Genomic DNA, 26,436 nt, shown 5'->3' on the forward strand with positions numbered 1-26,436 from the left:
AAACAACATGTACACCTAGCAGACACAACAACACTACGTACTGTGGGAACCGTGGCTAGCCATGTACACAAACCAAACACCTCTGCCACACAATACAGAATGCGGGGAGAGATGGGAACAAAGTATGTGCGAAGGTGGCAAGTGATTCTCGATTCTAAAAGTATATAATGCAAAGTGTTGAAGGGATGTGCCGGAGAGACTTGAGTATGCAGAGCACAGACATTTACATGTCAACATACACTGATGGTCTATTGAGTGAAGTTGACAGTGGACGCAACCATGATAGTACACTCAGTAGGGAAGATTACGAAAACATAGCGCACACATGCACCCTCCCCCCCCCAAAATCTTTAGCGTAGTGGGCTGGCTCGGCGTACGCAAGGCTAGCGTAGGGGTATGAATAAAAGGAATGTTTCTCTGGGTGTGGTTCTCTTCCGGAATGGTGAACATGTCTGTCAAGCCTGCGCAGCTTACACCTCCACAAGGCTGACGCCATGAGTGAGGGTGGCTGCAGGAATAATGCTCTCCGCCTGCTGCTACCCAGAAAACATCATGGCCGCTGCAACGCACATATTCCCCACAGTTCACCTTTCGACACCATCATATGTGAAAGAGGGCCCACCACATGCCGTCAGAAGCTTTTGAACCGAGGTCTGCGAGCTGGGAAGGCTCCTGAGATCAACGCTGGCTACCGCGACACAGGCAGACAGCGCCCAGCCTGAGGCCCAGCACCGTGAAGTGCTCTGTATACTACTAACACAGTAGTCGAAGAGGTACCAACAGTGGAACGGTGTCTTGATCCCACAATGGACCATGTTAGAACTGCATCTGAGAGTGCAGATGAAGGTACTCCTTTCGACCAGCTGTAACCAACTCTAGGCCCCAACAGTGGAACAATGTCTTGATCCCACAATGGACGATGTTAGAACTACATCTGAGAGTGGAGATGAAGGTACTCGCTTTGACCAGGTGCAAGCAACTCTAGGTCCCAACAGTGGAACGGTGTCTTGATCCCACAATGGACGATGTCCGATATTAGCTGTTGCTTGTGAATTTTCACAGAAGTCCCTGCGTTGACGTGCATCAGACTCTGTGCTTCCGTAGCTAAGTGCTGCACATGATTATTGTGCTTGGTTGACACCAGTACCCCGCGGTACAGTAGGTTCGAACAGTGGAACAGGGTCTTGATCCCAAAATGGACGATGTTAGAACTGCATCTGAGAGTGGAGATGAAGGTACTCCTTTCGACCAGCTGTAACCAACTCTAGGTCCCAACAGTGGAACGGTGTCTTGATCCCAAAATGGATGATGTCCGATATTACCTGCTGCTTGTTGGTTTTCACAGAACTCCCTCCGTTGAGGGTCATCAGACTCTGTGCTTCCGTAGCTAATTGCTGCACATGATTATTGGGGTTGGGTGACTGCAGTCGGTGGAGTACACCGCGGTACAGCAGGTTCGAACAGTGGAACAGGGTCTTGATCCCACAATGGAGGATGTTAGAACTGTATCTGAGAGTGGAGATGAAAGTACTCCCTTCGACCAGGTGCAAGCAACTCTAGATCGCAATAGTGGAACAGTGTCTTGATCCCAAAATGGACGATGTTCGATATTATTTGCTGCCTGGTTTTGACAGAACCCCCTCCGTTGAGGTGCATCAGACTCTGTGCTTCCGTAGCTAACTGGTGCAGACGATTATTGGGCTTGGTTGACTGCAGTTGGTGGAGTACACCATGGTACAGCAGGTGGGAACAGTGAAACGAAGTGTTGATTCTGTAATTGAGGATGTCAGAAGTTAAAGTTTGTGATGATTTCTGTGTACCCACTCCGATCGGGTGCAACCAACTGCGTACTTCCGAATCCAACAGCACGTGGGTGTGAGGCGTTAATGACAACTGCCTCTGGCCTACAATGCGGTCAGCAGGGCTCACAATTCAGATAGAGTGGTGATTGTTTAATTACAGAATCCAGAAGGCAACTAACTACAACGTCTATTGAAATATACACAATAGCCATTTAGTATACTTGCTTGAAGAAGTTTTTTAAAATGACTTAAAGGTCTAGTACAATTATCAAATTCTTCTTGGTACCGGTAAAGAACACTGAATAACTGTACACAGTGGACAGCAGAAATTGCAATTTGAATTGTTTTGATGTATTTATTGCAGAGTTTTGTGTAATTTATGTTGTTGTATTTTTTTAAGAGAAAGTGAGAAAAAGTATTCATGGAAGACTGTGCTCACTACTGCCTTCAATTTACACTGCAGACAGCAGTGTTCAGAATTCAGATCGAGTCGCTATTGTAGATGACGCAGTCCTGTAGGCAAAAGACATTGCTCCAGTGCGCTCTGTCTGCACCACGAATACGCATCATCACAGGGTCCGCACACGGTTTTTGTTGCTTCGTGTACGGCAAACAGGACAGCTCAAGTCAACGCCATGTGGCTGTGGGCCCTTGCTGACCGCTCTCTGGCCTACACTGCAGACAGCAGTGTTTACAATTCAGATCGAGTCGTATTGCAGATGATGTAGTGTTGTAGGCAACAGACATTGCTCCTAGTACAGCCCGTCCGCAGCACGCATCATCGCTGGCTGTGCACATGCTGAATGCTTTTGATGTGGCTATCTAAGTGCACTAGACCTGATGGACCCTTTATGATACAATCTTTTTGTGTATTATTTCAGATATACTGCCTGTATCTTAGTATACCACAAGTTATGGTTCTTTTACGATAGAATCTTTTGTGTATTATTTCACATCTAGTGTCCCTACCTTACTGCAGCACAAACTATTGACCCTTTTATTATTGAATCTGTGTGTGTGATCCAATGATTACTGTTGTAGTTGATGCTAGCAGCAACCATTCCCTGAGGGCTGCTTTACACTCACCCCACACGCATCCAGCACAGACGTCAATGGATATGTAACCCTGGTAATAAAAAGGAGTCGAGCGCACGTGCCCGTACTCACTTCCACTATCTATCTGTGTCCGTGTGTTCATTATGTATGCATGATACTGCCCCTGGGCCGTACCACATTACATTGTGCTGTGGACAGCATATGCAACCATGTTACCTCTGGCAGTGGGGAAAAGTTCTGTTATGTAGCTTTTAGATGCATGGCTATCACAGGTGGAAGGCTACATTACAGAGCATGAATATTGATGAAGATGATGGCTGCATGTTGTGTGTACTGTCAGATATGTGTACATAGGAAAAAGTTTTCAAAAAAGCTCTAAGGAGAATAGGAGTCTCTCATCAAACGCTGTAGAGAGAATGGCGAAAATAGGTGGGGTCCTCCAACTGTTACAATGGGAAATGTTATGAACCAATCAAATGCTTTTCTTTAAGGTCACATGGCAATCGCGCAGCGAGCGCGCAATGAGGCCGCACCCGACGTGATTTTGAGAAAATCTTACCATAATGTACATTTATTAGAGTTAGAAATATATAAATGTTTAAAATATTTTAGATTGTCGCTTGTTCTGATATACACTTTAAACTTATTTAGAAAAAAAAATGAGGGAGTTGCGTTCCCGGCGTGACACCATACGTCTATGACGTAACAGGGCCTGGCAGCGTGCACTCGTCGCATACGCAACGCGCAGCGGGCATGATCCCATACGTACATGACGTAAGGCGCGGCTTGGTACTGTGTACCCGTCGCATACCAAAGTAGCAGCTGGCACGACCACATACGTATATGATGTTACGCGGGACGCGGTGCCACAAACACATCGGATACGAAACGCGCATCCTTTATGAGTTTAGCAATATGGCGGATAGGATTGGTGTGCTGATGAAGCTTGGTACGGGACTTCGGTTTTCTCAAGAAAAAAAAAAACAATATACATACTTTTTTTTGAAGATATAAAACATTACATATTTTTCAAATTAAAAACAAAAAAGGTTTATAGAGTTCCAAAATATTACAAAAAAATAGAAAAAAATATAGGTTTTTTTAAATATTAAAATATGAAATTAACATTTAAAAAACCTTAGAAATTCACTGAAAAAACTATAGGTTTTACAGACGTTATAGTTAGGAATTAGCATTTAAAAAACCTTAGAAATTCACTGAAAAACCATAGGTATCAGGGACGTTCTAGTTAGTTGGATATTTGACTCATATAAAACCAGAGAAATTCACCCGTTATAGTTAGTTGAGCTAACTATAACTCACGCGCCCGCAATGCACTGGTGATGACGTCACATATTGCATCACTCATGACATGGTCAGTGACATCACTGATGACATCTCAAATGACATCACTGATGACATCATCCACCTGATAATCTGATGCACATAGTGATGGCCTAATTTAAACTTTGATACATGCACTCTAAAATACAGAGTACTATTTTTGAAACCATACACACAACAATGCCAGATACTACATACCACCCACTATTCCCTAGGTCTACACTCACATCCACTCACTTATGCATGCAGTTACTCATCAATACAGTACTATAATATGCACTCATGCACCTATACCTACAGTCGCAGTCTGCCACTCATCCATAGAGTTACTCACTCACCTAGTCAGTCATCCAAAGAATCAATCACATACCTATTTACTCATGTATACAGTTATACACACCAACTGTGTTATTTATACACACACCACATCACTTATTTATGCAGATACTATCACATACTTACTGTCTTATACAATCACTGATACAAGCAGACACTTTTATACAGCCACTCCTTCAAATAACTTACTCTCACGTATAGTCATTTATATACTCCAACACTCACATATACTGCCTTAAAACATATTTAGTTACTCACACATATACCAGTAAGACATTCATTCACTCACCAACACACCCATACACACACTAACTCACCCATACAGCCCTTCCCAGATGTACTTTTGAATCCATACAACCTGTGAATCACCCACTCAGACATGTATGCAGAGAGTCACACACCCCCCACCCACCCACACAGACACTCAGGCACTCAGGCACTCATACAGATACACAGACAACAAATCAATAACCCATATAGACACTCATGTAGCTACTCACCAACCCATGCAGCCGTTTATACACCAACTGAGACACTAATACAGACTTTCACACAGTTTAGTCACAAACCCATACATTCAGTAACACATGTTCAATCACTCAGTTATACAGTCAGTCACGCACCTACTAAATAATCCATTCAGGGACTTGTAAATTCACTCAATACACCTTGGCATAGATATATATGAAAAATATTTAAACTTTACAGAAATACACATTCACTGGATGATGCAATCAGTGATGTCATATGAGATGTCATCAGTGATGTCATTGACCATGTCATGAGTGATGTAATATGTGACGTCATCACCAGTGCATTGTGGGCGCGCGAGTTAGCTCAACTAACTATAACGGGCGAATTTGTCTGGTTGTATATGAGTCAAATGTCCAACTAACTGTAATGTCCCTATTGCGGATGACATGATAATATATTTAACAGACCCGAAAGAGAATTTCGTAGAAGTCATGCGAGAGGTAGTTAGGTATGGAGGGCTCACAGGAATCCAGGTAAACTGGTTGAAATCTATGATATTCCCGCTTACTGACGACACTATCCAAGTCGACACTGAATTCCCTATACAGTGGGCTGGGGAGGAGATCAAATATCTGGGAATACGGGTGAGCCGCTCACTGCATGAAATTTGGCTGGCTAACTACGGCACACTGATGGGCTGGATCGAGAGCAAAGTAAAGAAATGGAAACAGCTGCCATTGACACTTATGGGACGAATAGCTCTTACAAAAATGGTCGTCTTGCCCAAACTACTATACTTCTTCGTAAACATACCGATGCCACTTAACGTAATTTCCTCAGGAAATGAAGCTCCCACATTCTAGACTTGGTGTGGGCGGGAAAACAGCCCAGAGCATCCTGGAAGCTGCTGACATTGCCATTCACCCAGGGTGGATTGGGAGCACCTGACTTCGAATTGTATGCATACAGCGCTCAGGCTCAATTCCTGCATTTCTGGCAGCACCCCACGCCCTTTCAGCCACACGTGGCGGTAGAAATGGGCAGGGTAGCTCCTGTACCGGTGAACGTAGCGCTCTACCAGCCCTACAAAAGCCAACATTCAGAAATAGATACGGTGGAGACCATGAGGTGGGCCTGGAGAGGCCTTGCACAGAGGGCCCATATCGGGGAACTATATGCTCAATCCATGCCATTGGGGGGGCAATCCATTGCTCAATCCTCTAACGGACAAAGCAATCGCATCACGAGCCAAAGCGCACGCGTTGGAAAAGGGTGGCGATCTATATCCAAATGACACATTCATGCCCTTACAGCAGATGTGTAAATTGCATGAACCCACAGCATCGGACACACTTCTGTACTATCAGATCAGGGCCGCTTGCCGGGCCCGATATGTGTCCTTCCCACAGCACCTCCGACACTGCCAGCGTTGGAAAATGTCTTGGCAAAACCATCCCCTCACAAACTGATCACGCATATCTACAATATAACGCAAAAAGAATCGCCGGTCATTGTGAGCGCATCAAGGGCAGGGTGGGAGAGTGAATTGAACCTGGTTATCACGGACAAGCAATGGCAATACTGCTGCTCGCAGTTACAAGAACTCTCACCGAATTACAGACTGAGATTGATCCACTTTAACTTCCTGCATAGGCTATATCGCACGCCCTCTCAGTTGCATCGTATGGGCATTCACCCGGATGCGAGGTGTTGGAGATGTGGGGCACCGAGCGCTACGTTCTCACACTTGGCATGGGACTGCGGACCGATAGCAGGATTCTGGGAGGAAGTAATTGAGCATGTCAGGCAAATTTCTAACAATCGGATACAGGCTACCCCACTGACGGTATTATTGGGCTTTATGTCTGAAGTTCCAAAGAGCTCCCGGAGGCTCACGGCAATGTTGCTACTATTGGCTAAGAGACAGGTGGCAATTCATTGGAAAAAGCAGCAGCCCCCCACAATAGCTGCCTGGGTGAACACGGTAATTTATTGTAAAGACCAGCTCTCATATTATTGGGAGTTAATGCCCAGCAGATCTAGACCCAAGGACATCTGGAAACCATTTGTGGCGTGGTTGAGTGCAGGGGGGTAGGATCTCTTAAGAACCTAAACGGTGAAGAATTACTGACCACGCTACACGCCAGGGTCATGGTCAAATTACAAGGGCTATTGGGAGGAGTGGGGTGACGAAGGGGTGATGGGCCCGCAGATTGTTGCCATAGAGAAAAGAGGAAGGACGGTTGGGGCTAGAAAGTCACACACACCACACGACAAATAGGGTGCTACCAGAGTTCTTTGGGTAAAGCAGGAGGGGAGGGAGAGTGGGAAGTTATTAGAGTTAGATTTATTAAGACATACCTCAAATCGCTGCTGGCCCGAAGGGTTGTAAGCAGAGAAAGCTGTATACTGTTGCCAAGATATTTACATGATTCTAGCTGCCGGCCTCCGGGTTGTAGGCGAACAGCTGTGTTGCTATAAATCGTTAAAAAAAAAACTCCAAAAAAAAAACTATAACGTCCCTGAGAGCTATGGTTTTTTTCAGTGAAAATATATATATATATATATATATATATATATATATATATTCACTGAAAAAACCATAGGTTTCACACATGTTATAGTTAGCAGAAATTTTACTGATAAAAAACCAATGAAATTCCCCCGTTATAGTTAGTGCAGGCAACTATAACTCACGCGACCGCAATCCTCTGCTGATGCTAATACTGTATTTAGACACTTATTTGCCCATGTCTTCTTCCATACATTTTTAGCTATACATATATTACAAATATTTTTTTTTCATAAAGACACATATGTCATCAGCAGAAGATTGCGGTCGCGTGAGTTATAGTTGCCTGCACTAACTATAACGGGGGAATTTCATTGGTTTTTTATCAGTAAAATTTCTGCTAACTATAACATGTGTGAAACCTATGGTTTTTTCAGTGAATTTGCAAGGTTTTTTAAATGCTAATTCCTAACTATAACATGTGTGAAACCTATGGTTTTTTCAGTGAATTTGTACGTTTTTTTAAATGCTAAGTTACTTTACGCCATTCGTGGCGTGCGCGCCCACTTAACGCAGTTCGTTCCGTGCGCGCACGGTGCGCTTCGCGCACCGTGCGCGCACAGTGAGCACGCGGTGCGCTTCGCTCACCGCGCGCCCACTTTACGCAGTTAGTGCCGTGCACGCACGGTGGGCACGCGGTGCGCTACACGCACCGCGTGCCCACGTTACGCTAGATGGGCCATGTACGCACGATGCGCTTCGCGCACCGTGCGCACATGGAGGACATATGATGCACTTCGTTTCGAAAGGTAATATTTTAATTTTTCGTAAATGTTATAAGCCATGCACAAATGGTGCCCTTCGGGCACCATTTGCACACGGGGTGGAGAGAGTGTGGATAATTTTTTTTTTTATTATTTTTTTTTTTAATATTTCAGTTTATGTCATCTCTAATAAGCCATGCACAATTGTTGCCCTTCGGGCACTAATAGCGCACGGGGTGGGGAGAGTGTGGAAATTTTTTTTTTTTAATAATTTTTTTACCGTACGCGTACGGTAAGCGTAATCGGCGAAATTAGCGAAAAAATAAAAATTCCGTTTTTGGCATTGGGGGACCTTTGGGGACTCCCTCAACATGGCTATGTGTGTGGGAGCTGTCTAAACAGCCCCTTTATATGTTTTTGTGCTTTATATTTTAAACATGACTCTCAGTGCGAGAGAGAAAATGGCGGCCGCCGCTTCCTGGTTTCGGCCGATTCGAATGTTTACTAAGATCTAAGAGCCAATCAGAATCGCGCTCGCGCACGCCACCTTACGCGTACGGTAAGCGTACCGTAAGCGCACCGTAAGCTGGCTCAGATATATATATTGATTTAAAGGCTATTTTCTCAGAATCTACTGAACAGATTTACACCAAACCTACAAAAGGCACTTCCTTGACCTGAGGACTACCTCTCTGCCAAATTTCTAGTAATTCTGTTCAGCCGTTCGGGCTGTAGCCCTGTCTAAAGGTCCTATGGAAAAATGCATGGGAAAAACGCGTTTTGGGACCCCCCTTTTATCTCAGCCCCCGCTTGACGAATCCCCCCGAGACTTTCAGGGTAGGAGCGGAGCGTAGCGCCCCACCTATTTTGAAAAATTCGCGAGGATTCGTCGACTGGCGCCAAAGTTATTCAAAATAGAATGTTGCGGATTTCCTATGGAAACGTGGTCCTAACTATAACTACCTACTGGCGACCGCCAGTAGGTAATATATATATATATATATATATATACACACATACATACACACACATATTAGCTACTGGCGGTCGCCAGTAGGTAGTTATAGTTACAACCTAATTTCCATAGGAAAAACAATTTTTTCATTTGCTAATAACTTTGGCGTCGTTTGACGAATCTTCGCAAAATTCTCAAAAAAAGTCTATCCAGTTTAGCTCCTATCCTGAAAGTTTGGGGGTGTTTCGTCAAGCGGGGGCTGAGAAAAAAGGAGTGTCCAAAAACACGTTTTCCCCAAGTTAATCTCCATAGGAAATTTTGTGACAAGCTACAGCCCGAACTGCTGAATGGAATTACCCCAAATTTGGCAGAAAGGTAGAGCTTAGTTCAGAAAGCGACCTTTTTTTTAAATGGTGTAAATCCGTTCAGTTGTTGTTTAGAAATTCAAAAAGTAAGAGTGAAAAAATCAATTTCCCATAGGAAACTTTGTGCAAGGCTAGAGCCGAAACTACTGAACGGAATTACCCCAAATTTTGCAAAAAGGTAGTGCTTGGATCAGAAAGCGACCTGTTTTTTAAATGGTGTAAATCCGTTCAGTAGTTGCTGAGAAATTAGAAAAATAAAGGTTTCGATATCTGGACGGAGCCTAAGTCCCGTGCACGTGCTTCACTGTGATTGGCTTCCAACACTCCAAACCAGGAAGTGTTGGCAGCCATCTTGTGACTCGGTAGAAGCGAGTCACTAGAAAACAGAGAAACAAAGGTACAAAACAAGAGAAGGGGGCAGAGTAGAAACAAGAAAATCTGTGCAATTCGCGCTGGGGTCGCGGGTTCCTGCGTTTTATTTTGATGAGGCCCCCGGGTGGGCTAGGTCCCGGGGGCATTTCTTAAAAAATAATAGCGGGGGCTCGCTGGGGCTGCGGGGCCCGCTGGGGTCCCCGCAGCCCCGGGGCTTCACTCATGTTGGGAGGGGGGTTGCGCAGCCCCTCTCCTGGAGCCCTCCATGTACTTAGAACTTTGGCGTCATTTGACGAATCTTTACGAAATTTTCCAAAACGTTTCTCTTTTTGAATCAGCTCCTATCTTGAAAGTTTGGGGGTGATTGGTCAAGGGGGGGCTGAGAAAAAAGGGGAGTCCCAAAATGTGTTTTCTCAATGCAATTTCCATAGGAAACTTTCGAGAAGGCTACAGGTCAAACTGCTGAACGGAATTACGCCAAATTTGGCAGGGAGCAAGGTTGTTGTTCAGAAAGCACGTTTTTGTTTAAATTGTGTACATCCGTTCAGTAGATTTTGAGAAATGTCAAATTTTACAGACATCGATATTTGAGAATTCTGACATCTGATTGGCTGAGGGGTTACGAGCACGAGCTCGCGGCTCATTGGCTGTGAACGGTTGAAACTAGGAAGTGTTGGCAGGCATTTTGTCTGTCAGCTCGCATCTCTCCGTGTAGAAGCCATCGGGTGTGTAGTTTTACCTCTGGAGGCAACACTGGCATCTGTGTCTGTGTGAGATACCAGTTTTACGCTGCCTCTACCGACATCACCAGGTCGCGGCTATGCTTTTAGAAGCCAGTCAGTTGGCTCGGAGCTCTGTGATTCAGTCTGTCGGCACGACCCTCTACACTACCCAAACACCACTGCACTACCTAACTAAACACTAAACCACTACTGCCAGCACGACCCCCTACACTACAGAAACAACACTGCACTACCCTAAACCCTAAGACACTACCTCCAACACAACCCCTACACTACACAAACACCACTGCACTACCCTAAACCCTAAAACACTACCCCTGCACGACGCCCTACACTACACAATCATGACTGAACTACCCTAAGCCCTAAATCTACCCCCAGCATGACTCCCTACACTACCCAAACATCCCTACACTATCATAAACCCTAAATCTACCCCCAGCATGACCCCCTATACTATCCAAACACCACTGCACTACCCTAGACCCTAAAACACTACCTCCAGCATGACTCCCTACACTATCCAAACACCACTGCACTACCCTAAACCCTAAAACACTACCCCAGCACGACCCCTACACTACCCAAACACCACTGCACTACCCTAAACCCTACAACACTACCCCAGCACGACCCCCTACACTTCCCAAACACCACTGCACTACCCTAAACCCTAAAACACGACCCCCTACACTACACAAACACCACTGCACTACCCTAAACCCTAAATCTACCCCATCACGACTCCCTACACTACCCAAACATCCCTAAACTATCGTAAACCCTAAATCTACACCCAGCATGACCCCCTATACCAGGGGTCTCCAACCTTTTCTGTAGTGAGAGCTACTTCTGCTCAAGGAAAGTCTTCCCGAGCTACTAGCAAATTTTATACCTGTATAATAGTGACTACACTATGAGCACCCAAAGCAAGATTTTCAGCAGTTACCACCCAAGTATACCAAGTGCGGTTACCAGCAGAAATGCTGGTAAAAAGTTCTTCAATATTAAATACCTCTCCTTGACTTATGAAGTAACATTCAAATCTTGACATGCCCAGTGGCACAAAGGACATAACCACAGCAGTACATCTCCCCAGCTCAGCTTGAATTATCATTCACCAGTTTCTGAAAATGCAAATTTTTCTATCTAATACTACTTTCCACTGTGGGCTAACAACCTCAATTTTCCAGAAGAAACCCCATTTTTGAAAACTAAAACTGCCTGTAAAATATCCGTTTTCAGTTTTTGAGAAATGCACAGTCTCAAAACATCAGCTTGTCATTATCATCATGTGCCATGTACAAATGCCTCATATGGACAGACTACTTTGAATTCCTAGATATTACAGTCATATGCCATGGATGCTCACCATTGGTATAGTAAACAATGGTCCTAGACTTCTTTAAAGTTACAATTCAGTCATGAAAAACATTCATTAGTCAAAGGGCATCCGGTGCCTCAGGACGGGGGGAGGGGAGGCAACCTAGGGTGAGGTACAGTCAGGACACAGCCCCTGAGGAAGACACGCCTGCAGGGGATATAAATTACCCATATTGCACCATGGTCGAAACGTCGACACTCTCCCCCAGTGGGCCTGTACCTGATATCATCCCAGCCATACTTTTCAAAGATGAATGTTCTCTGTGCATTATCAGAAAATCCATAAGGGACAGGCCTATCTGTAAAACTGGTGCCACTATGAACCACGACCAGTTTTACTAAGGATACCAGAATGTGTAATTGATAGGTTATTGAATTTGCCTTTTGGATTCCCCTCCTTTATATCTGTCCTACCTCACGAGCACTTTACTTTTTCACACTCCCCTTGGAGCAACCTCTTTCTCTATTTGGAGCATTGAATATGGTGATCTGTTATAAAAGTAACTAAATAATAAACAGTCACTATTGGAGCGATATTTTGTGCCTTTGTGTCTTTTGAGGATATACTTGTTTGTATTGTAAAGCAAATTGTGGTACATTAATGATACAATGCTAATTATATATGTACCGGATGCCCTTTGACTAATGAATGATTTTCATAACTGAATTGTAGCTTTAAAGAAGTCTAGGAACGTGGTTTCCTATACCAATTTATTACCCATGTCCATGGACAATTGTGGGTTACCCCATTATATCATAACGGATGCTCACCATAGCACCATGGATGCCTGGATTCTGCCAGTAATGCCCCCCATTATACTAGGGCCACAGTTGTGCCAAGGCTGGAAACCAGAAGGATCAGGGATAAGACCACATATGAGTGATGACCATTAATATGCCAGGAATAGGTACATATAGGCCAGTCATGCTCAGAGTAGAGCTATGATGGCTGCCAGGATACCACAACTAGACCAAAAATACTAAAATGGTCAAGGATGACCATTATTATGCCACTGGCACTATTATGTCAGGAATGGACACAATTATTCCAAAGATAACACTCTTATGATGGGGGCTAGCATATATATATATTTGGCGGTTCTTGGCACCAGGCACAGTTTCAGGAAGCAATAGTGTTTATTATGGACACACACATAAATGTTGATGAATCTCTGAATTTTCTCTGGTCTGGATCATACCCTGTTTTCCCCAGGTCTTGAGCTGATCATGCATCTAACTGACACATTTTCACTCTGACTCCTACAGTCCCGCACTTTGGTGGGTCAGCACTGATTACAGCTCAGGCTACAGCTGCCACCCTTTTTGATGGTGCACTGTTCACACACATGTTGTGACTGATAAAGGAGAGACTACAACATGGTCAATCTCCTTGTGGCTTAATTATATTGAGATTGGATACAGACTGTCACGTAGCAGGTCCTATAAGCCGGCACAGTGTGTGTTCGAGTGTTAGTATGAGTTACTGTGATACATTTGGCTAGCTGTCACTCTTAGGGTCTTGAGATGATCAGTGCTGCCTTCTTTAATAGGCACCTACTCTCTGAAATTGATACTGGGTTTGACTTCACCTCAGAGAGCTACTTTGAAGGTACTGGTGAGCTACCAGTATCTCCCGAGCTACTCGTTGGAGACCCCTGCCCTATACTATCCAAACAACACTGCACTACCCTACACCCTAAAACACCACCTCCAGCACAACCCCTGCACTACTCTAAACCCTAAAACACTACCCCCAGCATGACCCCCTACACTACACAATCACCACTGCACTCCCCTAAACCCAAAATCTACCCCTGGCATGACCCCCTACACTACCCAAACACCACTGTACTACCCTAAACCATAAAACACTACCAGTCCGTTGGTTCACAGTTCTGTGTTTGCGAGCCGACAGCCCATTGCTCTCTCTGTGCGAGCCGAGCCCACGGGCCTCAGCTCTCCTTCTGTGAGGCTGCTTGACGGCCCGCAGGTCTCCCTGTGCTAGCCGGATCGCAGCTGTCACTCCAATATTGGGAAAATAAGGTGGCTCTCAAAAGAGCCTTTGTGTTTATTAGTTGGAGTTAAATATAAGTGCGGATGCACACCTTCAGGTTATTCAGAAAGACTCGATTTCCCTGATCTATGAAGTGTACTCCATCACTTCTGTAGATATCAGCATATCAAAACATATGTTGTTGTTGTAGATCGACCCCATTCTATGGTCTATGAGGTATGCAGACACAGCTTTGTTGACATTTTTCCTAGATTTTTCAATCTGAGGACAAAATTGGTTTGACCATTTCCACTTCTGTCTTTGGCATATATTGGAATATACAAAGATAGTTTGAGGCAAAAGCAACATCAATTGTCTAAAGGTGTCCTTCATTAGCATTTCCAAACCTACCCCAGTCAATGTGCCTAGGTCGTTACCACCACAGTGCACAATCATGAGGTCAGGGTGTTGGAGATGCAAACAGGTTTTAACCAAAGGGAGCAATTGGTGCCACTTCAATCCTCTCTGTCCAAACCATTTAATGTCCAGATTTTGTAAACCTAGGTCTAAGTCAATACATCTCTGTTCTGCATACCTCTTGCACCAGAAAACATAGCTATGTCCTACGATCCACACTAGCATTTTGAAGGTATAGCTGGAAGATATGGATAGATGTCTGTAGCTCATGCAGTCCGTTCATAGAATAAGAGAGATGTTTAAAGATGGGGAACTACTTTTTCTCATACAAAATGATAACTGATTGGGAGCTGAAAAGCATTGTTTACTAAAAAGTAGGGTGCATATTAGTTTGTCGAAAAGCATCTTTGTCATTGGTTAATAAAAAGCAGTTTGAATGTGGAGTACATATGATAGGATAAAATTTGCTCAGTTCAACAAACTGGCTACTTGCATTTGGAAAGCACTGTTTGAACTTAAAACAATGGTGAACTTTTAACCTGCAGGTGCGTTAAATGTTCGAGAAAATGTTGCAAAAATATATCATTAGGTTTTAAAAAAATATGAACTTTTAACCTGCACGTGTGGTAAATGTTCTAGAAAGTGTGTTGATAGAATACGTTGAACTTCTCACCTGTATGTGTTCTTAAATTTTTAAAAAACTGTTTATATGGAAAGTTAAAAAATAACCAATAGAGAGAAGTTTTGCAATTTGAAAAAAATCAAGGAACTATTCTGATTTGTTCTTTACATGGATTTATGTGTGGAGCAACAAGGAAATTGTGCCATTACTGGTTCCATTCTTGATGAGAGCGGTGCATTACATGTACTGTGTGGCAAAGAAAGAATTGAATGCGTTTGTGACATTTGGAATCTGCATACCAACTACGAACGCAAGTTAAATTATGCTTAGTGTGGAAATAGTGAGGAAGGGGTAAGAGTAGAAAATTCATGTGTTATTAACTTAACAGAGATGGAACAAAAACCAGAAATGTTATGTGGACAATTTGTGGTATTTTTTATAGTGAGAGGTAGATTTCAATATCAGTCAAGACTGGTGTGTTACTGGGAGGCTTTGGATTTTGGTGCTGTTTTCAAATGGAAGTTGTTGGGGAGCGTTTCTTCAGAAGACATTTTTTATAAATATGTGAGAAAAAATAAATGAAAATGTTGTGTGTATATTTTCTGTACGATTTTGTTCACAGTGATAAAGTAAATGTGATTATTAGTGAAGGTAATTGTCAGAGTGTGTTTCTCTGCTGAATATACGCAGGCCTTTAAGTGGTCCGGGTCTTGTTGGTACTGAGCTCTGCCACCTGTTTAAGACAGTTGCCAAATTTTTCATTCCACTTAAAAATGTTAATATATGTGTAGTAAAGGGACGATACATAAAAAGTTTGGGAATTACACCTTTATTTACTCTGTCCAGCCCTCACCATCATTATGTGCCCTCAGCGGTACTGTGTATTAAAATAATATAATACAGCTCTTTGTATTATAAAAATAGCACTTCTAAGTTTATTGCCATATTGGTAGGGTATGTACTATATAGAGAATGGTGCAATCAGTTTCATTGGTATAAAACTGCACTGTGTTATGTTGGAAATATTACAAATGCATTGGTTGTGATGTTATATTTTATACTGTGAGGTATATTTGAATATAAGTGAAGATAGGTGTTATTCTGCGAACCTGTTGAAAATGTGCACAGATTACATGGAGAGTAAATGGAAAAAGTAAACGTACATGTTACTTTCTGTATGTATGGATGGTTAGAATCATTTGATGATGTTTTAACATATAATCTAAATAGTGTTTGTGCTTTACAATTGGGGATACTGCACTGTGTTAGTAGTTAGTGACTAGATGCTGCTAAAGGGATTATTTATTGCTAGTTCTTACGAAATAAAGGTGGAGAGGGGAGTTTGTTTACAAGAGATATTTTATCAATGTGTGAGAAATAAAAAAGAAAAAAAAATGTTTTAGTAAATTTTCTGTACGATTTTTTCACACTAGTAAAGTAACTTATCATAAGTAAGTAAAATTGTTAGGTTGTGTCTCTGTGCTGAATATACGCAGGTCTTTAAGTGGGCCGGATCTTACCGGTGCTGAACACTGATACCACTTTTACACAACCGTCATTTTTTTTACCCCACTGAAACCCTTGAATATACATATATTAAAGGAATGGTATAATTAAAGTTCATGAATTACACCTCCGTTTACTCTCCTCATCTCATATTGTTTATTTTGTGCACCCTACAGTAGTGTTTATAAAAATTAAGTACTAGAGCGTTATCTAGTATAAGAATAGCACTTATACTTTTTTTTCGCATGTTCGTGGGATCTGTAGTGTATAGAGAAGGTGGTTATCAGTTTCAATGGTAGAAAACGACGTTACATGTGTTTGAAAGATTACATGGTTTTAGGAATAAGCTCTCGCCCTGCGAGTATTCGGGCCCTTAGTTGTACATCTGCAAGCCGATACTAGAAATATACCGCAGCTCTCTCTCTGCGAGATACCCCCTTCACGTTGCTTCTCCCTACATAACCGTCCCGAAGCTATCCCTTTGCAAGTCGACGGCCCGCAGCTCTCCCTATACTACTCGGACTGCAGCTGTTCCTCTGTGAGCCGGGCTGCAGCTCTCCCTCTACGAGCCAGGCAGTCGGCTGGCAGGTCTTCCTCTACGAGCCAGCCCGCTGGCCCGCAACTATTCCTCTATGAGGAGGCCGTAGCTCTCTCTCTTCGATCCAGCCAGTCGGGTCGCAGGTCATGTTTACGAGCCAGCCCGCTGGCTCGCAGCTCTCCCTCTGCAAACCACTGGTGGGCTTGCAGCTCTTTGTCTGCGAGGCAGCTTGTAGTTGTATCTCTGCAAACCAACACTGGAAATATACAGCAGTTGTCTCTGTATGAGATACCCCCTTCACGCTCGCTCTCTTCACATCATTGTCGCGCACCTATGAGTTGCAAGCCGATGGCCCCCACCTTTCCCTATAGCACTTGGCCCGCCGCTGCTCCTGTGCGAGCCGGCCCGCAGCTCTCCTTCTACGAGCCAAAGGGTCTCAGCTGTTCCTCTACGAGGCAGCTAGTCGGCTTACAGCTCTTCCTCTAGGAGCCAGCCCGCTGGCCCGCACCTATCCCTCTGCAAACTATCGTTCGGCTCGCAGCTCTTCCTCTGCTTGCTAGCTTGCAGTTGTACTTCTGCAAGCCACACTGGAAATATACCGCAGTTCTCTCTCTACGAGATACCCCCTTCATGCTCCCTCTCCCCCACATCACCGTCCTGCACGTATGCCTTTGCAAGCCGATGGCCCGCATCTTTCCTTATAGCAGTCGGCCCGCAGCTGTTCCTGTGCGAGCCGGCCGCAGCTCGTCCTCTTCGAGTCGACGGCCCGCAGCTGTTCCTGTGCGAGCCAGCTAGTCCGCTCGAAGCTCTTCCTGTACTAGCCAGCCCGCCGGCCCGCAGCTCTCACTCTGCAAACCATTGTTCGGTTCGCAGCTCTTCCTTTGCGAGCCAACCCACAGTTGTACCTCTGCAAGCCAACACTGGAAATATACCGCAACTCTGTCTCTCTGCGAGATACCCCCTTCACGATCCCTTTCTCCACATCACCGTCCTGCAGCTATCCCCATACCAGTTTGCCCGCAGCTGTTCCTCTGCGAGCCGGCCCGCAGCTCTCCCTCTGTGAGCCGACGAGCCGCAGTTCTCCCTGTACGAGTCAGTCAGTCAGTCGGCTTGCAGCTCTTTCTCTACGAGCCAGCCGCCGGCACCCAGCTCTCTGTCTGCGGACCATCGGTGGGCTCGCAGCTCTTCCTCTACGAGACAGCCCGCCGGCTCGCAACTCTCCCTCTGCGAACCACCAGTCGGCTCGCAGCTCTTCGTCTGCGAGTCGTCGGGCCCGCAGTTTTAGCTCTGCAAGCCAACACTGGAAATATACCACAGGTCTCTGTCTACGGGATACCCCCTTCACGCTTCCTCTCCCCACATCACCGTCCCACACCTATGATTTGCAAGCCGACAGCCTGCAACTTTCCCTATAACCGATGTCCCGCAGATCTTCCTGTGTGAGCCGGCCCGCAGCTCTCCTTCTGCGAGCCCACGGGCTGCAGGTCTCCCTTTACGAGCCAGTCAGTCGGCTCGCAGGTCTTCCCCTACGAGCCAGCCTGCCAGCTCACAGCTCTCCCTCTGCAAACCATCTTTCGGCTTGCAGCTCTTCTTCTGAGAGCCATTGGGCCTGCAGTTTTACCTCTGCAAGCCAACACTGGAAATATACTGCAGTTCTCTCTGCAATATATCCCCTTCATGTTCGCTCTTCCGACGTTACCAGTCGTAGCTATCTCTTTGCAAGGCGACAGCCGTACCATTTACTATAGTATTTGGCTCGCAGCTGTTCCTCTGGTAGCCGACCCGCAGGTGTCCCTCTGCCTGCCATGTAGTTTAGCAATCCTGCTGTCAGTGCTCAATGGATGACTGGAGAAGTGCATGACACTATCTACTTACCCTATTCCTCTGCCAATACCTAAGCACTTATAAAGCCACCACACACTCTGTATGCAGCACTATAATCATTCCAGTTACTAGTTATGTACTTATGGAATGGCCTAGCCACTAACACAAGTAGAACTACAATATTCTGTGCACTATCCATGCAGACCTTTAACCGGCTACATAGTATTTGTGCACTTCTCTAAATATCCAGTTAGTACCTATACAGTGTAGGAATCCTCCTGTCAGTCCTATGCACTTCTCCAGTCACCCATCCAGCACTATCTACTTATCCTATCACTCCGCCAATACCTAAGCACTTATAAATGCACTCGGGCACTCTCCTTGTAGTATTGTAATCTTTTAGTCACTAGCCATGTATTCATGGAATGATACAGGTTGTAACCATGCAGTCCTACAATTAGATGTGTTCTACTAATGCTGTGCTCCAGTATCTTTTACACTACTCATACACTACTACAATTATGCAGGTAGCACTGTTCCATTGCTGAAATTATTGATCTAGTTTTTTTGTATGTATTTTTATAGATATACATGTGAATATGTATATATCATTATTTTAATTATATTAAATTGTTTTCAAAACTTTTCTTATTTTACAGATATTTTGCATAATTATTAAGAAAGAGTAAAAATTACAAGAAAAGAGCAAAGAAAAAGAGAACAAAGAAAAGAGGTTTATATAAAAAAATAAAATAAAGAACAGACAGATACAACAAGGACAGTGAAACAAAAGGAAAAGAAAAATGTACAAAAAAGTGGAAAATTGGATAATCGGAAAAAGAATTACGTTGGAAGCAGGAAGAATCAATTCTCAGAAATTCAAAAAAGAATCTATAAAAGTAGAGTACTCCAAAATGTACTAAAAAAAATATAAAATATATAAAAGGAGATCAGCATTTTACAGACAAAAAAAGGACATTCTAAGTGTAATTGAAAAAGTGTTTGAATTGAAAAGAAAATTGTTTATCTTTATTTTAAAAAGATTGAAGACTTTAAATACAATAATGCAGCATATGAAGGACAAATGCAAAAGAAAAAGAATTGTAAATAGAACTAATTTTTGTAAAATATTTTCCGGAAAATGGAAGTATACTTCTAGTACAGAACCTTTTTTAAATGAAGAAAGTTATTTTCAACAAAATAGATTAGAAAAATGGTTGTCCAATTGAAAAAGAAAAGATAGTTCCTAGAAAATGTTGAACAAGTAATAGCTGAGGAAGTTCAAGGGAGATGTACCCAGGCTCCAGTGTTTACATGGGATTGTAGTAGTATTTATAGTATACGTCAACAATCTATTGATATTTTACTACATTTCTTAAGAGAATATGAAAGAGAAACTGTGAAACAGAAGATTAAGATATTACAAGGACTGGATCCTTGCAAAGTGAGAAAAAATACAGGTTTGCAAGGTCTTTCTAGGAAAGTGTGTCAGTCGTTATCATAATTTGAGAATGTTAGCAGTACATCATTCTGAAATGCGGAAGTTAGTTAGAAGATTATACTACGTAAAAAGTCCTGCATTATGTCTAAATGAAATTAATACAGCTCTTTTGCATGGATCAGTTTTGGATGTAAAAAAGAGTTATGTTTCTTTGCTGGTCAAGAGGAGTGTAGAGAAAGTGAGAGTTTGATAGGTGTAGGTGTTGAACAAGAGATGGAAGATAGTACTGATGTGAAGTTTGAAAAAGAAATAAAGTTTAAAGTAGTTTCTGGTGAAAATCCCAACTATGTTTGTATTTGTTGTCGACGTACTCACTATAAAATTCAAACTAGGAATGTAGAAGTGTTTTTAAAAAGTGAAAAGGAAAACAATGATAAATGGAGAGAATTTGCTGCTTATCTGTTTGTGGAAGTTCGTTTTGAGTTAGGTACTGTACAATGTATTTGTAAATATTGTTACAATACATTAGAAGAAAACAAAACGCCAGCTAGAGCTGTCCATAATGACTTAGAATTAGTAGCTATACCTCCAGAACTTAAAGATTTAAATACATATGAGGCCATTCTTATACAATCTGTGCACCCTTTTCAGGCTATAATTCGTATGGAGCCTAAAACAGGTAAGCAGCCTTCACCAGATGTACAAAGATGTACAAAGAGGTTTAAAAGTTGTGTATTTACCTTTAGATTTTAAAAAAATGTTGAAACTGTTGGTGTAGAAAGAGAGGATACTGAACCTGTAGTCTTTCTTGTTAATGGTGTACCCACAAAGAGTCGGAAAATATGGCAAGAGTTAGTAGATGACACAAAAGTCAAAAAGGCTACATTTTATCTGGTGCACAACAATATTTACTATAAAAGTGTAAATGTAGAAGAAGAAGAGATGACTTTAGAAGATGAAACACACATTTCAAGTGGACAAATAGAAAAAGTGGAGAATTCCAGAAAAGAAGAAATTTATGAACATTATACTATACACCCTCTACATTTAAAAGAACTGATAGGAGATACTATTGAATTGTTCCAGTTAAAAAAGCAACAGGAACTTCCATGAGTGTGTGGGAAAAAACTTTGGAAGCTCGTTGTTTTCCACAGCTGTTCCCTACTGGAAAAGGTGGACGATATGATGAACGACCAGTTCTGATTCCAGCTTCAGAATATCGTACTTTACGACTGTACTCAGAAGAACCAAGATTTCGTTAGTGTATCCCATATTTGTTTCATCTTTTATTTGAGAGTGATCTGTCTGCACTTTCATATGCAGTCAACCATATATTAAAAACTGGAACGCATCTTTCACATGTTTCTGCAAAGCAATTTATGGACAAAGTTGAAGAAAGAGACGAACATTTAGAATCACAGTTAATTAATTTGATGGCATGTCAACGTGGCACTAATGAATATTGGTATCGACGTCAAGGGGAACTAAAATGTATGTTAAGAAACTTAGGAACCTCTACGTGGTTTGTTACACTTAGCTGTGCTGAGTACACATGGGGTGATTTACTGGGATTTCTACGAGAAGCAAATTCAAATATAGAAACTATTGAATTGAAGACACCTGGAGAACTGTGTTCCCTAGATCCTCTAAATGTCTGCCGATATTTTAATCATAGATTTGAAGCTATGATGTCTTTCATCTGTAATAAAAAGAATCCACCTATTGGTGAAGTTAGAGGTGTTCCTCATATGCATATGCTTTTATGGATCAAGGATGCACCCAAATTTGGAACTGATTCGGATGAGACTGTTTTATCTTTTATTGAAGTTTATGTTACCTGTGCGATTCCGAAAACAGGAGGAGAAAATATCTTAAGACAGCAAGTTTTACGATTTCAAAGTCAACGATGTTGAAAATATTGTCGACGGAAATACAAGTCAAAGGAAATTTTTACACAAAATGTCGTTTTGGTTTTCCACATCCAGTAATTTCCAAAGGAAGAGTGAACAGTTTATGTCTGCAGTGAGTCATACTATCACTCGAAAATCACCCAAAGATACTTATGATATAAAAAGAACAGAAGAATCGAAATACATCAATGATTACAATCCAGTGATTTTAAAGATGTGGAATGCAAATATGGACATACAATATGTTGCAGATAACTTAATTGCTGTTGCTCGCTATGTCACGTCATATATTATGAAATCTGAGAAGACAGAATTGAAAGAAATGTGGGAAGAAATTTCACAGGAGAGGACCCTTAGCAAAAAAATGTACAGCTTCAGCTTGAAGATGCTTTCACATCGAGAAATTGGATCCTACGAATTTTCGGATCGATTGACATCTGCAAGTTTATATTCAAACTCATGAGGAATCATCTGAATAAGTCTAGGCCTTGCTGCAGCACAAAATCGAGTTTTGAGATCTGTACAAGAAATTGAATACTTGGCACTGAATGAACCAGAAAGTACAGATATTCTGAAATCTGTTGGATACATACTATCCAAATAGAAGTCCATACTTGGAAAACATATGTCTATATGAAATATTAAACCATTATAGTTTTTAAAAAGAGTTGCAGAAAAGGTAAATGAAGGAAAATACGCTGTAATTGGATCTAAAGGATGTTTGGTAAAGCATGACAAAGGACATTTGATTAATCACAGGAAATTAAGTTGTGATACTCCAGATAAAAGACAGTTTTTCTATTTAGCTCTTCTGCAACTCTTCAAACCTTGGCGGACTGAAATGGAATTACTTGGAGATTTTGACTGCTATGAAGATTCTTTCAATGCATGTAAAGATAGCATTGAATGTACACTTTTTCCAAATTATCTACAAATGTTGAATGAAGAGATTAATCAAGAAAGAACTATTGCAGCTGAAATTGCTAGGAGATAGCTCTCAAGATAGTCAGAGTTCTGCTCCACAAAGTCAAGATCCACTAGGAGAAACCATACTTGAAAATGAAGTGGCAATAGCAAAGGGTGAAGTGGAAACGTTGATGCAGCAAGCACGACAGGAGAATATTGATTTGGAAAATGTGGAGGAACGTTTGAACACTGAACAGAAAGAAATATATCACCAAGTTACACAACAGATACAACATGGATTACTGCATGAAAAGAATGATTGCCAATGTACATCATTTAGACCTATTCTTATGTACATTGGTGGACAAGCTGGAACGGGGAAAAGTTTCTTGATTAAATGTTTGTCAAGTTATCTACAGAAAACAACGGATTCACATTTATCTTGTGTTGTAACTGCTCCAACTGGGTTAGCAGCACACAATATTAAAGGGATTACATTACACTGTCTACTGTTACCAGTAGAACATGAAAATAAGTTGGAATACCACAAGCTATCTGGAGAAGCTTGTTTCGAAGTGTCAAGAGTACTGGAGAAAATGAAACTTCTGGTAATTGATGAAGTAACCATGGTCTCAAACTTAATGCTTGTGTTTGAACATTTGAGGATGCAGCAGATTTTAAAAACAAATTACGAGGTTTTATTTGGAGGAAAACATGTAATTGTATTTGATTATCTACTACAACTCACATCTGTGAAAGGCCAACCAGTTTTTAAAACCCTTCATGAACACACTAAAAATGATTTGGGAAGTATTGGAAATGTGAACATTTGGAGTTATTTTGAATATAAGGAATTTATCAAGAACATGCGACAAGCAAATGATGAAGATTATAGAAATATTCTTCAAAATATTAGAATTGGTGTCTTAACAAAGGATGGGAAAAATGCTTTAGAAAATCGGCTACTAAGAAACTTGTTTCCAAAAGAAAATATTGCAACTAAAACAATCTACCGAAGAATTGCAGAAAAGATATCTATAATTTGCCTTATGCCAACACTGAAAGAATGCTCTACAGTCAATGAAGAACTGTTGAAACTGGAGAATGAACCGATAATGAAAATGGTAGCTATTGATAAAATAGAACATGAAGGAGTAATTATTCTTTTGTCAGAGAAATTAAAGTTAAAATTAGACTCTTTGGAAAAATCACGATCTAAGACTGCTGGTTTGGAAAAGACCTTATATGTATCTCTAAACTGCCGGGTAACATCACGGCGTAATTGAGAAGTTGAGAAAGGATTAGTAAATGGAGCAATCTGGAAAGTTGTTGACTTCGTTAGTTATGCAAATAGAGATGGAATTGAATTTTTGAAGATTAAATTTGATCAGATTGAAGGGGTGAAACAGATTGGACGCTGTTCTGTTCGTGTCTTGCTTGTAAAAGTTTCTACGTTCGTAGAAAACAGTTTCCTGAATGTTTAGCATATGCAGTGACTATTCATAAATCTCAAGGTTTAAATGTAGACAGTGCTTTGGTAAATTTTGGAAAATCTGTGTTTAAGGAGGGTATGGCATAAGTTGCATTATCTCGAGTAAGAACCTTATCTGGATTGAATTCGATTGATTTTGATGAAGAAAAGATTAGTGCAGAAATAAATTGTGTAAAAGAGTACAACAGTGCAATAGGTCTATGCTAACCCTGGGCGTAGTTCGCGTAGTCGCGCTTCGCGAAGCTTCGCGAAGATGTCATTGCACTACGCGACCTTCGCGAAGCTTCGCGAGCTTGCGTAGTTGCTTGTGGCAACCTGTTCGCGATGGCTTTTTCTTGTTCGCGAGCGCGGTAAGCATGTTCGGGGAACTGTTTGCATGCTCGGGGGATCTATCTCGCGATCTTACCCATGCGGTCGCCAATGGGAGCGGCCATCTTGTTTTTCTATAGTCCCGCCCGCTCGCGATGCCTTATTTCCTGTTCCGGGTCGCGGATAGCGTGTTCGCGATGTGCATTGACGTGTTCGGGAGCGCATTTTACTTGTTCGCGATAAATTGTACATGTTCGCGAGAAATATCGCGCGAACTTACCCACGCGGTCGCGAATGGGCGCGGCCATCTTGTTTTTCACTCTATGCCATGTTTCTGGGCCTACTTTTGTATCCTCCCTTTATCACAGCAATCCTTTGTCTTTAAAGCCTTTTTCCTGACTTTTTTTAGTTATTATCTATCTCTCTGTTTGCCTCAGTTTATATTTTGCATTTTATTTCTACTTTTACTGTGTTTTTGTTACTTTTATAAAGTTCTTTCTATCTTCTTCCCCCTAACTTTTTTTCCCCTTCGGACTTTTCTTTTCCGCCTCCCACCCACCCCAGAACCATGGCCAAGGGCACACCAAGTCCCAAGGGCAAGGGACCTGCAGGCGCAGAGAAGCGCCGCCTGCCTTGCGGCAGAATGCGTCCTGCAGGGGTGCAGGCCCGGCAACTGTTTGGGGAGGAGGAGGTGGCGGCTCTTGTTTTTTTCATCCAGCGCCTCCTCCCCTTGACCTTGGCAGCAGGCGGCAGGCCCGGCTCCGGGTACGCTACCCAGGAGCGGCACCGTCGGTGGGCGAAGGTGTGCCGGGCCGTGTTCCGGTGCACTGGGATCCGGCGCACCCACAACCAGCTAGCTCACCGGTGGTCCGACATCCTGGACCGGGAGCAGGACCTGTTGGACCTGCTAGGTGTCGAGGTCATCGGGCTTGGTGAGTAACTGATTGTGTATATTAAATTAGATGAACAACAAGATTACTGCTGCGTGCCAAGCGTTGCTGGTATTACGTTCCAAAAAGCAAAATGTTCTTTGATTTAAGGTCCCAGGTGCACGGTGGTACTCTTACTTGTTTGCAACGTAGTTTGCGCTAGCTTGTGCTGATGCTGATTATGTAAGAGTTTACTTTACAGAACTGAAGTTAGGTAATGCGATTTGCTAGAGAGACTCTAGTCCTTCCATTGTCCTACTGTGAAATAGTGGTGGATGGATATTGGATACTAGGTTTAGTTTGTTAGTAGTAGTTACTAATTGTTTTATGCTGTCTGCATGACGCATCCTCTGTCACTGAGTGCTGCTTACCCCAGTCCTCCGTCGAACCTTTTGTACTTTGTTTAGTGAGTGGTAGGCTTAGCATGGTCAGTCAGTAGCAGA

Source organism: Triturus cristatus, chromosome 1_1 (genome assembly GCF_964204655.1).
Source record: "Triturus cristatus chromosome 1_1, aTriCri1.1, whole genome shotgun sequence".
NCBI classification, from domain to species: domain Eukaryota; kingdom Metazoa; phylum Chordata; class Amphibia; order Caudata; family Salamandridae; genus Triturus; species Triturus cristatus.